At 36.9% G+C, this 14,844-nt stretch overlaps 1 protein-coding gene across 1 annotated transcript in view; it reads left to right on the top strand.

Moving 5' to 3' along the window:
- Window positions 1-14,844, top strand: part of TNRC6A (trinucleotide repeat containing adaptor 6A) — a 273,917-nt gene that overhangs the window by 21,884 nt on the left and 237,189 nt on the right. The gene's annotated exons all lie outside the window — the stretch shown is intronic.

Below are 14,844 nucleotides of genomic sequence, written 5' to 3'. Positions count from 1 at the left end.
GAATAAATGCATTGGTTAACAAATTAGAATTCAGCTACAATTAACTGAATTAAAAGATTATTTCAGTAAACTGTAATACTTGCTAAGCAGTATGATGTAATTGTATAGGAAACATTTTAAATAAGATTACTGAAATATCAGTTTGGTTAAAATTCACCATTTTATAAGACTAAGCAATAATGTTAAATATCTCTTTCCTGATTAGTTTAAGGTCCTTTGTATAGTGTTATGACTAAATTGTACCTGATTTATAGCCTATACTCTCTTAAAGCCTTTAATTAGTTACATATTGAAAGAAATTTTATCTGGCCTTGTTGATGGAAAACTGTATCTATATAAATGTAGTCTTTTAAAAGCTTGTGAAAATACATTAGGGTATGAGAAAACATAAATGCTTTGCTTTGTGACAACTGTTTCTTACATGTTGAATATAAAATACCTTATTTCTTTTGAGTCATTTTTTTAGACGTTCATGAAGAGCTTGACAATCCTAGGTGATACAATGTCAATTATATATTGTACTTTGTTTTAAACTAGGTATCACAGAATTAGATTGTTTATGCTCATAGGACCTGTTACAGTGTGGATTAGTTTCTAAGGGAGTGTAGATCTCAAGATGAAAATTAAAATTAAGAAATCTTATGAAGGAAATCTCTGGCAAAATTTAGTATGTTTGGGTATCAATTATGCTTATATAGATTAAAATGATTAATCCCACACCCTAAAAATAATGAGAGAGACTTTAAAATATTCAGATAAATGGAAACTGAGAATTTGTCAAGAAGAGACCTGCCCTACAAGAAAAACCAAAGGGAGTTCTGCAGCCTGAAAGGAAAAGACAGGAGGGAGAGGCTTGGGGGAGAGTGCAGAAATGAAGATTGATCAGTAAGGGTAACTGAAAGTGTAAAAAGAGAAACAAAAGTAAGAGATGACATAGAAAAACCAAAGTATAAAATGCTTGAAGTAAGTACTGCCTTTACAATAATAATAATCAATGTTAATGGATTAAAGTTCCCAAACCAAAGAGACAGATTGACAGAATGGATAAAACAATATGATCCATCTATATGCTGTCTACAAGATACTCAGCAAAAGAATGAAAGAGGACCCCTACCTCACACTTCATACAAAAAATTAACTCCAAATGGATCAAACACCTAAATATAAGAACCAGAATCATAAAACTCCTAGAAGAAAATGTAAGGAAGCATCTTCAAGATATTGTGGTAAGCAATAGTTTCTTAAACTTTATACCCAAAACACAAGCAGTGATACACAAAATAAATAAATGGGACCTCCTCAAGCTTAAAAACTTGTGTGCATCAAATAACTTTTTCAAAAAGTGGAAAGGCCCCCTGCTTAATGGGAGAAAATATTTGGAAGCCACATATCCAATTAGGGTTTAATATACACATTGTATACAGAAACCCCACAACTCAACAATAAAAAGACAAACAACCCAATTATAAAATGGGCAAAAAACTTGACATTTTTCCAAAAGGAAATATAAATGGCTAAAAAGCACATGAAGAGATGCTCAACATTACTAGCTATTAGAGAAATACAAATCAAAACCATATTGAGGGGGAAGAAGATAGAGGCATAGAGAGGAGTGGAAGCTAGTTTGTCCCCCTGGAACAACCAGTAAACAACCAGGAACAACTAGTAAACAATCTGGAATAACTGCAGGGGAACAAACGTGACTGTGCACTCATCATACACTAACCTGAATTGAGAGGAATGACCAAGATTGCAGCATAAAATCTGGAAGTAAAAACTGTGGCTCCAAGCCAGGAGACCCCTCTCCCCATGGCCTGAACTGCAACGCCTCATGGTGCTAGAGAGCAGCACTCTCCCAGCAAGATAATATAGCTCAGCTGAGCTCCACCTGGGGTTTTAATTAACAAACGTGGACTGCTCAATAAAAGATACAAATCCCCAAGAAGCAGACAGAGGCTTTTGGTGATGATTGACCTTGGAGAGCTGGAGGGTAGCCATGGACTGGCCCTTAAGGGGGATTTCTGTCCCTTTGTTGGCTCAGTGGAGAAAACCTCAACCATTTTCAGTTCCCAGTGCTCTGACCCAGACAAGGGTGGAGATAGCACAGGCAAAGAGACTATACAAATGCTAATCACCTCTCCCTAGGGGGGTATCTTCCCTAAGAGGAAAGAGGTGGAGCCCAGCTGTACTACCACCTTCCATTCAGAACCAGACCCCAGAGCCTGGGGGAAAACAGCCATGGACCACACCTTCTTACACCAGTCTGGAGCTACAGGCTGACAGGTGCCACCTGCTGGGTGGAAAGCACAGTGACTTGAGGCCTCACAGGGTATACCAATCTTCTAAGACACCCTCAGAGAAACAGGATACTATTCCCTCCTTCCAAGACCTGAGCCCTTTCTGGTCTGAGAAAACCTGATTGGGGTAACCAAGAAAACCAGATGCCTAAACAACAGAAAACTACAACCTACACTAAGAAAAACAAAGTTATGGCCCCAGTCAGTGAACAAACTTACACTTCAACTGAGATACAGGGATTTAAACAATTAATACTAAATCAATTCAAAAAGTTTAGGGAAGATATGGCAAAAGAGATGAAGCATATAATGAAAACACTGGCCATACATAAGGTAGAAATTGAAAGTTCAAAAAAACAACTGGCAGAATCTATGGAAATGAAAGGCACAACACAGAGATGAAAGACACAATGGAAACATACAACAGCAGATCTCAAGTGGCAGAAGAAAACACTCAGGAACTGGATAACAAGGCACCTAGAAGCCTACACACAAAAGAACAGATAGAGAAAAGAATAGAAAAATATGAGCAACATTTCCAGGAACTTAGGGACAAAATGAAATTCAGGAATGTACATGTCATTGATGTCCCAGAAGGAGAAGAGAAGGGAAAAGGAGCAGAAGCAATAGAGGAAATAATCAATGAAAATGTCCCATCTCTTATGAAAGACATGAAAGTACAGATCCAAGAAGCGCAGCATACCCCAAACAGAATAGATCTGAATAGGCCTATGCCAAGACACTTAATTATCAGACTATCAAAGGTCAAAGATAAAGAGAGAATCCTGAAAGCAGCAAGGGAAAAGCAATCCATCACATGCAAAGGAAGCTTGATAAGACTATGTGTGGATTTCTCAATGGAAACCATGGAGGCAAGAAGGAAGTGGGGTGATATGTTTAAGATACTGAAAGAGAAAAACCACCAACCAAGAATCTTATATCCAGCAAAACTGTCCTTCAAATATGAGGGAGAGCTTAAAATATTCTCTGACAAACAGACAATGACAGAGTTTGTAAACCAGATACCTGCTCTACAGGAAACACTAAAGGAAGCACTGCAGACAGAAAGGAAAAGACAGGAGTGAGAGGTTTGGAACACAATTTTGGGTGATAGTAGCACAGTAATGTAAGTACACTGAACAAAGATGACTGTGAGTATGGTTGAAAGAGGAAGATTAGGACCATGTGGGACACCAGAACAAAAGAGGAAAGATAAAGACTAGGATTGTATAACTCAGTGAAACCTAAGATGCTCAAAGATTTTAATAAAAGGTATTTTATTACATGAGGTAGAACAAATGAATGTCAACATTGCAAGGTGTTAAAAATAGGGTGGGATTGGGGGGAAAATATGATCAATGCCAACTAGAGACTATAATTAACAGAAACATTGTATTATGCTTCCTTTAATGTAACAAAGGCAACATACCAAAGCTAAATATATATGGGGGGGGGGTGCATAGGGGAAGGGTATGGGACTACTGGCATTGGTGATGTTGTCTGACTCTTTATTCTCCTTTAATGCTATCTTTCCTTTTGTTGCTTTCTAGCAGTCATGTTTTTGTTATTGTTGTTGTTGTTTTCTCTCTCTTTCTCTTTTCTTTTTCTTTTGTCTCTTTGCCTTCTTTGACTCTTCCTCCTTCTTTGTGAAAGAAATGGAGATGTTCTTATATAGATAGTGGCGATGGTGCTGAATACATAAATATGTGACTGTACAGGGAACCAATGATTGTTTACTTAGGATGGAATATATGGTGTGTGAACAAAACTGTCTTAAAAAATGGATTGATTAAGAATCCTTGAGGGCACTATTTTGAGTGAAATAAGACAGAAATAAGGGCAAATATTGCAGGGTCTCACTGATATGAACTAATTATAATATGTGAACTCATAGACATGAAATGTAAGTTACCAGGATACAGAATGAGGCTAAAGAATGGGGAGTGGTTGCTTTTTATGAGCAGAATGTTCAACTAGGGTGAACTTAAATGTTTGGAAATGGACAAAAGTGATGGTAGCACATTGTGAGAATAGCTAACAGTGCTGAAATGTGTGTGAAGGTGGTGGAAAGGGTAAGTTCAGAGTCATGTATGTCACCTGAAGGAAAGTTGGAGGTTAAAAGATGGGAATGTATGAAGCAATGAATCTTTTGGTGGACAATGTCTGTGATTATCTGTACAAATATTAGAAATCTCTCTCATGAGCTAGAACAAATGTATGACACTATAACTAAAAGTTAATAATAGAGGGGCATATAGGAAAAAATATACCTATTGCAAACTATGTACTACAATTAGTAGTATTTTAACATTCTTTCATCAACAGTAACAAATGTACTATACCAAAACTATGAATCAGTAATGGAGGGGTGGGTGGTTATGGGTATGGAAGATTTGAATTTCCTTGTTTTGTCTTTATTTCTTTTCTGGAGTAATGAAAATGTTCTCTAAAAATTGAAAAAAAAATATTAATTGTGGTGATGGATGCACAGCTGTATGATGATACCATGGGCAATTGATTGTACACTTTGGATCTTTGGATAATTGTATGGTATGCGAACAATCTCAAAACAAAAACCACATTTAGATATCATTTCATACCTACTAGAATGGCCAGTATTAAACAGAAAACTGCAAGTGTGGGAGAGTGTGTGGAGAAATAGGAACACATTCAGTTCTGGTGGGAATGTAAAATGGTGCAGTCGCTGTGGAAAATGGTTTAGTGGTCCCTCAGGAAGCTAAGAATGGAATTGACATATTACCTGTCAATCCCACTACTAGGTATATACCCAGAAGAAATGGATGTAGGCACTCTAACAGACATTTGTACACCAATGTTCATAGTGACTGTGCCAGTTTGAATGTATTATGTCCCCCAAAACACATTTTCTTTGATGTAATTTTGTGTGGGCAGATATGTCAGTGTTGATTAGATTGTAATTCTTTGAGTGTTTCTGTGGAGATGTACCCCACCCAACTGTGGGTGATGAGTCTGACTGGATAATTTCCATGGAGGTGTTACCCCACAGACTCAGGGTGGGTCTAAATTAAATCACTGGAGCTGACAAACAGAAGGAACTCAGTGCAGCTGTGAGTGACATTTTGAAGAGAAGCTACAGCCAAGAGGGACACTTTGAAGAAGGCACAGAAGCTGAGACAGTAGCTGCAGATGAGAGACAGTTTGAAGATGGCTGTTGAAAGCAGACTCTTGCTCTGGAGAAGGTAAGAGAGGACAGACACCCCAAGACCAACTAAGAGTGACATTTTTGAGGAACTGCAGCCTAGAGAGGAACATCCTGGGAGAAAGCCATTTTGAAACCAGAACTTTGGAGCAGACACCAGCCATGTGCCTTCCCAGCTAACAGAGATTTTCCCGATGCCATTGGCCATCCTCCAGTGAAGGTACCCAAATGCTGTCATGTTACCTTGGATACTTTATGGCCTTAACTGTGTAACCAAATAAACCCCCTTTTATAAAAGCCAATCTATTTCTGGTGTTTTGCATTTTGGCAGCATTAGCAAACTAGAAAAGTGGCATTATTCACAATTGCCAAGAGATAGAAGCAATCCAAGTGTCCATCAACTGATAAATGGATAAACAAAATGTGATATAATACATACATTGGAATATTATTCTGCTGTAAGCAAGAATGAAGTCCTGATGCATGTGACAACATGGATGAACCTTGAGGACATTATAGCAAGTAAAATAAGGCAGACACAAAAGGACAAATATTGTATGATCTTACTATTATGAACTAATTATAATAAGCAAGCTAATGGAATTAGAATCTAGAATATAGGTTACCAGGAGATAGAATGAGGGTAGAGAATGGGGAGCTGATGCTTAATTTTGCAGAATTTCTGATTAAGTTGATTGTAAATGTTTGGAAAAGGATAGAGGTGATGGTAGCACATTATTGTGAGTGTAATTAACAGTGTTGCGTTATGTGTGTGAATGTGGTTGAAAGGGATAGTTTTGGGTTATGTATGTTACTAGAAGGAAAACTAAAGGATAAAACACGGGACTGTATGACACAGTGATCCCTGTTGTGGATGACTCTGGTTAACAGGACAAATATAAGAATGTTCTTTCATGAACTATAACAAATGTACATCACTATTACAAGGTGTTGATAATAAGAGGTTATATGGGATAAATACACCTAATGCAAATTATTGACTATAGTTAACAGTAATATTTTAATATTCTTTCATCAGTTGTAACAGAGGTACCAAACCAATGCTAAGTGTCAACAACAGAGGGGTATAAAGGAATATGGGGAGATTTTTGTTTTGTTTTGTTTTGTTTTTGAGTAATAAAAATGTTTTAAAATTGATTGTTGTCAGGAATGCATGATTTTTCTATTATACAGAGAGTCATTTATTGTACACTTTGGTTGGATTATATGTTGTATGAATATATCTTAATTAAACAATGTTAAAAAAGACCAAAACTTCAGGAAATACATTTACAAGTCATGTTATTGTCAAGAAGCTTGTAAAACCAGCCTGTAATTTAAGACAAATAAAATGCTGGGAGAAAAAGCAGAACTGGCCATGAACAAACCTCTTCATCAAGTGACAGGGTTGTATGCTGCATACTACAAATGGCTATGAATATGGTAGAACTATTATTATTTAATGATGACATGAAACATTTTGTTTTAGAGTTAAGTGAAACCATTAATGGGAGAAGTATGAACCAGCTCTTTGAATCTGTGTGGTACCTATATGAAAGAGATGTATTGATAGTTTTGAGTTCTGTTTAGCATGGGAAACCAAAATAACAGAAAAGGTGTTTTTCATTTAGTCTAATATTATTTTGTGAGACACGATGCAGACTAGATGTACATTGAGATAATGCTGTTGAGAGGACCAGCTGTATATCCAGCAAAGAAAGGCTTGGTGTAACAGTTATCTATTGCCACAGTAGTGCAAAACAAACCACCACAAAACCCATTCATTTAAATAATAAGAATTTATTTGTTTCAGGAGTCTGTAGGCCAACTGGTGTTTCTTTTGGTCTCAGCATGGGTCATTTATATGTAGTGATCAAACATAGGCACAGCCAGCTGTATAATCTGTGAGCCCACTGCAAAATGAAAATGCAGGGCCCCTTGTTCAGAAACTAGTTAGAATTTCAAAGTGATGACAGCAGAGCATTAAGCCAAGCATGGCCCCCTTCTCAGCACAGTTTTCTATTGAACTGCACAAGTCACATGCTCATAAATTCAGCCCTGACTGGGTTCTTTCATATTTCTGGGCATTGGCTGACTGTTGAATAGTATGGGATAGACTTGGATGGGATATCTAGGGTAACTCAACTCTACTCCATGAGTCTCATCATTTAGCAGACTAGCCCAGGCTTGTTCTTATGGCAAAAGCAGAAGAGGAAGATTAAGCAAAGCTCAGATGTGCAAGTACTTTTCAAGTCTCTACTTGTGTCTCACTTGCAAAGATCCCATTGGCCATAGCAAGTTAGCAAGTCACATGGCCAACTCATAGTCAGGGTGGGAGGGCTCTAAGACATGATATGGCAAAGGGCATGGGTACAAGAAGGGGTGAAGAATTGGAACCATTTCTGCCATCTGCTTCACTTGACTACTTAAAGTTTATTGCATCCAAGTGCCAAATTGCCCACCGCTTTACTTACTGAGAATAGTAGCTATTCAACAGTATGCATCCTGATCTTAATTAATGTTGAAAAGTAATGAAAGTTGTCAGCATAATCAAATCACAGTCACTGAGCATTATGTCTTCTCCATGTTTTGTGAAGAAATAGGTGGTGAGTACTAAGATTACTTTCCCACACTAAAGCATACTGGTTATCAAAGGGGAACATGCTCACTTGGGTATTTGAAATGAGGGATGAGATAAGATTTTTCTGTAGCACTAATAATACCATGAAAGACCAGAAATGATGGATCTAGTCCTTGTCACTATCAGTATTCAAAGAAATGTTATCTCTATAATTTCAAGTGGTGTATCAGAGCACTGTGGTCATTAGCTTGAAAAGTTTGAGTCTCTCATTTCAGGCCCATATTCACATTTGGTGCTGAGGATAAGATATCAAGAAATTGAACTGTGATGCAGAAGGCTTCATTGACAGGCACTGACATTTAACACCTGATTTTCTTCATTCTTTGGAGAAAGAAATGAATGATGTATTTTGGGCATATTTAAAAATAATACACAGGACATGATTCCTAGGGGTGTAAATCCCCCTGGCATTGCAGGACATGACTCCCGGGGATGGGCCTGGACCTGGCATAGTGGGACTGAGCAAATTTTCTTGACCAAAAGGGGGAAAAGAAATAAAACAAAATAAAGTTTCAGAAGCTGAGATTTCAAATGGAGTTGAGAGGTCATTCTGGAGGTTATTCGTTTGCATTATATAGATATTCCTTTTTAGTTTTTAGTGTATTGGAATAGCTAGAAGGAAATTCCTGAAACTGTCAAACTGCAATCCAGTAGCCTTGATTCTTGAAGATGATTGCATAACTATAAAGCTTACACACTGTGACTGTGTGATTGTGAAAACCTTGTGGCTCCCAGTTTGTCTATCCAGTGTATGGACAGATGAGTAGAAAAATGTGAAGAAAAATTAAATGAATAATAGGAGGGAAGGGGGGATGGGATGCTTTGGATGTTCTTCTTTACTTGGGTTTTTATTTTTATTTTTATTTTTTTTTGGAGTAATGAAAATATTCCAAAATTGATTTTGATGATGAATGCAGAACTATATGATGGTACTGTGAACAACTGATTGTATACTGTGGATGATCGTAGTGTATGTGAATATATCTCAATAAACTTAATTTTAAAAATAAAATAAAAAAATAAAAAAAATACACAATGCCAGAAAACATGAATACTTTCCAGAACTGAATGGAAACAAAACACATTAGAAATTCCCAAGTTTAAGCAACCATCTTTCCAGTCTTCAAATGAGATATGTTCTTTGACTTTGCTGCTGACAAAAAGAGGTATTTAATGAGAAACTTCCCATCCAAATGTACAAAACCATCTGTCTGGGCCACCAAAATTTGCTGCCTTATCTAATAGTCCATTTTTCTTTGTTAATGGTTTCTAATTTTATCAGGAAAAAATTTAAGGAAATCTGTTACTAATCCAGGTATACTTTAATGATTGACTGCAAACAATAGTATCTCTTTTGCTGATTTGGTATTTATTGCTATCCTACTTTTCCTGTTTCAACTCTCTCTGCTCAAATTTAGGATCTGAGTATATTCAAATACTTTAAAAAAATACTAGAGCTGGTATACTGCGTATTCTAGTTTGCTAATGCTGCCTTTTTGCAAAATACCAGAAATGGATTGGCTTTTATAAAGGGGTTTTTTTTCTTTTGGTTACACAGTTACAGTCTTAAGGCCATAAAGTGTCCAAGGCTATGCATCAACAATCAGGTACCTTCACTGGAGGATGGCCAATGGTGTCCAGAAAACCTCTATTAGCTGGGAAGGCATGTGGCTGGCTTCTGCTCTGGAGTTCGGGTTTCAAAATGGCTTTCTTCCAGGATGTTCCTCTCTAGGTTTCAGCTTCTCTCCAAAATGTCACTCTCAGTTGCTCTTGGGGCATTTGTCCTCTCTTAGCTTCTCCAGAGCAAAAGTGTGCTTTCCAAAGCCATCTCCAAAATGTCTCTGTAAACTGCAGTTCCTCTCTCAGCTCCTGTGCATTCTTCAAAGTGTCCCTCTTGGCTGTAGCAAGCTCGCTCCTTCTGTCTGAGCTTATATAGGGCTACAGTGAACTAATCAAGGCCCATGGAAATTATCTAATCAGAGTTATCACCTACAGTTGGGTGGGTCACATCTCCATGGAAACACTCAATCAAAGACTTACAATCTAATCAACACTAATAACGCCTGTCCCCATAAGATTACATCAAAGAGCATGGTGTTTGGGGGGACATAATACATCCAAACCAGCACGCTGCGCTATGTAAACCCTATCTAAAATTCAGTTACCAAATATATTCAAATTACATTATGTCCCTTGCTTTAAGAATTTGATTTCTAAATTCTTGAAATTTAAACTTGGGGGATAAATAGAATTGGAAATCAAGAGATACTTGAATTTTATTAATTGTTAAATTATTATGTCATACTTTTATTATTAAAAAACTGGTGAATGCTTTCTCTACCTAAAATTGGATGTCTGCATTTGTTCTAAGCATCCAGTGAGTGGTTATTGGATACTGAAACATTGAGATACACTGTGTTAGGTGATACAGAGCCACTGAAAAATGCAAAGATTTTAAGGAAAGGGAAAAATATGATCAGATTTGCATTTCCAGAAGTCTACTCAGGGAGTAATACAGTGCTGGTTTTAGCACATAGTGCATAAAGCTGAATACTGGCAGACTTTAATTTTCAAAATTTTTTCCACAAATATTGGAATGCCTAATAAGTGCTAGTCTTTGGGTTCATATTTGAGGAAACAAAAATGAGAAAACAGCCATGGCCCTGCTCTCATGGATCCAGTCCAGTGGGAGTGACAAATATTCAAACAAATTACACAAATTAAATTTCAATTGTGTTAAGTGCTGATGAAGAATTGGGGTGATCAACAAAAAGACAAACAACCTAATTAAAAATGGGTAAAGGACTTGAATAGACATTTCTCCAAAGAAGATATATGAATGGCCAATAAGCATATGAAAAGATGCTCAACATCATTAGCCATTAGAGAAATCAGAACCAGAATGAGATACTGCCTCACATTTACTAGAATGGCTATTTTATTTTATTTTACTTTTTATTCATTTTATTGAGATATACTCACATACCATGCAGTCATACAAAACAAAGCATACATTCAGTTGTTTACAATATCATTATATATTTGTGCATTCATCACTGGCTGTTTTAAAAATGGATAATAATAAGCACGAAGATGTGGAGAAATAGGAACCTTAGTACATTGTTGTGGAAAGCAGTTTGATGATTCCTCAAAAAGTTAAACATAGAATTACCACATGACCTGCCAATCCTACTTCTAGGTATATACCCAAAAGAATTGAAAGTAGGAACTCATACAAATATTTATACACCAATATTCATAGCAGCATTTTTTACAATTGCCAAAAGATGGAAGCAACCCAAATGTCCATCACCTGATGAATGGGTAAACAAAATGTTGTACATACATACAATGGAATACTACTCAGCTTTAAAAAGGAATGAAGTTCTGATATATGCCACTACATGGGTGAACCTTGAAGACATCACTTTGAGTAAAGTAAGTCAGACAAAAGGGACAGATATTATATAATTTCACTTACATGAAATAGCTAGAATAGGCAAATCCATAGAGACAGAAAATAGAATATAGTTTACTAGGGGTTGGGATGAGTAGTTAATGCATAATGGCATAGGGTTTCTGTTTGGGGTAATGGGAAAGTTCTCGTAATAGATGGTGGGGGGTTAGCACAACACTGATAGTGACTAATCCCATTGAATGGTATGCTTGGGAGTGGTTGAGATGGGAAATTTTATGTTGTAGATATGTTCCCATAATTAAAAAAAAAAAAGAGCAACTGAAGAGACAATGCCAGTTAAATGTAATACATGATCCTGGGCTGGATCTAATAATGGAGGAGAAAATGCCCAAAAGGACCTTATTGAGATGTATGAAAAAATTGGGAATATAGACTGTAAGCTTTACATCAATTAAACTTTTTGAACTTGATAACTAAACTTCAGGTGGTTACATATGTGAATATTCTTGTTCTTAGGAAATGTACATGGAAGTATTAAGTGTTCAAGGAACATGATATATGCAACCTACTATCAAATGTTCATAAAGTAAAAGATAGGTCAATAGATAGATGAGAAATATTGGGGGAGGAGAGACTAATATGGCAAACGTGACAAAATGTTAAAATTGGTGGATCTGTGTGTCTGAGTGGAGGGGATTGTTGGAGTTCTTTATATGGGTTTTGTATTCTTTTAAAAAATGTCCTGTAAGTTTGAAATTATTTCAAAATTAAAAGTTTAAGAATCAAAGGTGGATCTGATACGTGGCATAGAGATGGAAATAATCATTCTTAGAGAAAAATTAGACATAGAGGTGAAAGAGGAAGGAATTAAAAGATGACTCTAGGTTCCTGGCTTGGAGGATGAAGTAATTAACAAAGAGAAGACATTCAAGAGGAGGGGCAGATTTGGAGTCTGTTAATTCTGTTTTGGATGTGATGAAATTCTAGTTTCAGATTTTTATTTTTTCACAAGATACATAACCACATTTAGATATAACCATAAGTTTTACCAGGCTTTTAACAGACAGTATGTTCCTTGTATCTACAACTTCCTTTCTTTAGAATTTGCAATATTGGAAGCTGGAGGATCAGACTAAATGAGAATCCCTGCTATGACTTCAGGAGGCAATTCGTGTGATCATAAGGGATAGGAGTAGATATACTACCAGACTAGATAGTTTATATTCCAGATGTGGGATTCTGCATCCTTCTTGGTAGCTAAATATTATCTAGGGCACTGCATTCCGCCTCCAGCCACCATGCCCACTCTGAAGTCTCCCACCTTGGAGAGCTACCCAGGTGGCTGTAACAGGCTGCAAGCATTGGTGACTGGCCCTTCCTTTTCATTCCCAACTTCAGCCCACTTTGTTACAGAGGTGGTTAGGAAGAACTCTGCTTCCCCATCCAGGCCAACCCTCAAGTTCAAAGTCCTTCCCAGGCAAATTACTTATTCCCTGTTCAAAAAGTAGTCCAGTAGTATAGTTGAAAGGGGAAGTCTAGGGTCATGCATGTCATTAGAAGGAAAACTAGAGGATAAAACATGAGAGTGTATAACATAGTGAAATCTGTTGTGGATGATGACTGTGGTTAATTGTACAAATATAAGAAAGTTCTTACATGAACTAGAACAAATGTACATCACTCTTACAAAGGGTTAATAATTAAGTAGTGTGCCAGTTTGAATGTATTATGTCCCCCAGAATGCCATTATCTTTGATGTAATCTTGTGTGGGCAGACATTTTAGTGTTGATTAGGTTGTAATTCTTTGATTCAGTGTTTCCATGGACATGCGACCCACCCAACTGTAGGTGATAACTCTGATTAGATAAGTTCCATGGCGGCATGGCCCCACCCATTCAGTGTGGGCCTTGGTTAGTTCACTGGAGCCCTATAAAAACTCAGACAGAAAGAGTGAGCTTGGTACAGCCAAGAGGGACACTTTGAAGAAGACACAGGAGCTGAGAGAGGAATATCCTGGGAGAAAGCCATTTTGAAACCAGAACTCTGGAACAGACACCAGCCACATGTCTCCCCAGTTAACAGGTATTCTGGAAGCCACTGACCATCCTCCAGTGAAGGTACCCAATTGTTAATGACTTACCTTGGACACTTTATGGCCTTAAGACTCTAAATTTGTAACCAAATAAACCTTTATAAAAGCCGATCCATTTCTGGTATTTTGCATCCCGGCAGCATTAGCAAACTGGAATAGGTGGTATATGGGAAAAATACAATTAATGCAAACTATGGACTATAGTTAACAGTAATATTGTGATTTACTTTCATCAATTGTAACAAGGGAGGTATAAAGAGTGTGGGATTTTTTTTTCTGGAGCAATGAGAAAGTTCCCAAATTGATTGTGGTGGTGAATGCACAACTCTGTGATTATACCAAAAGCCATAGATTATATTATATGCTTTGGATGGATTGTATGGTGTGTGAATAAAACTGTTAAAAAATAATCAAACCTTAGTTCAACAACAACAGCAGCAACCACCAAAGTAGTCCAGGATCTTTATCCTGGGAGCTTTATCCATCTGGAAGGAGAAGGGCTCTGTCTGACCTAGTCAGGCCCAAAGCAGCCCTGTAATTAATTACCTGAAAGACTCCCTTAGGGACCTCTCTCACTCTTCACATTTGCTTACTCTAAACTTGGATTTCCCTGAGGCTTCTTTAGGAAGAGCTGCCTTGCCTCAAAAGTATTTAACATCAGGTTTCTGTACCCTGGTTTTGCCATTGATTTAAACCCTTAATGTATTCTATCTTACATGAATTTCTCACAATTTCTGCTAGGATGCTTTTTTGTCTTTTAGCAGATGTATATATATACAGTATGATATTTATTTTTCTGTTATTTTTGTGGGATTTGAGGGGATTAGGGGAGGTAAACACCCAAGCTCAGAAAATAAAATAATGAAACTGGCATGAGATGGCAATCATCACAGGTAACAGCCACATTTTTAACATCTAAAGTTGAGCCTTTGTGCATGGGAAAAGTATACTTGCAGTTACTTGTATTTTAACTAATGCTCACTTCATTAAAGCTGTAATTCTAGAAATCTAGTTTTCCCTAAGTATTTTACCATACTTTCACAGAGCATATTTTGTGTGTGTATATATAGTAAATGATGTCTAAAGTTAACTAATTTTTTATTTGTTCTAGTATCAATGCAAAATTAGCTTATATATTTGACATTATAAATTCTCTTAAATATTTGACATCATTTACAAACTTGATTAATACATTTCCTTAGCTTTGGCATTTT

The sequence above is a fragment of the Choloepus didactylus genome, chromosome 21 (assembly GCF_015220235.1).
Source record: "Choloepus didactylus isolate mChoDid1 chromosome 21, mChoDid1.pri, whole genome shotgun sequence".
Lineage (NCBI taxonomy): Eukaryota > Metazoa > Chordata > Mammalia > Pilosa > Megalonychidae > Choloepus > Choloepus didactylus.
Note: the sequence above shows the minus strand (reverse complement) of the source record. Positions and strands in the feature narration are given on the sequence as shown.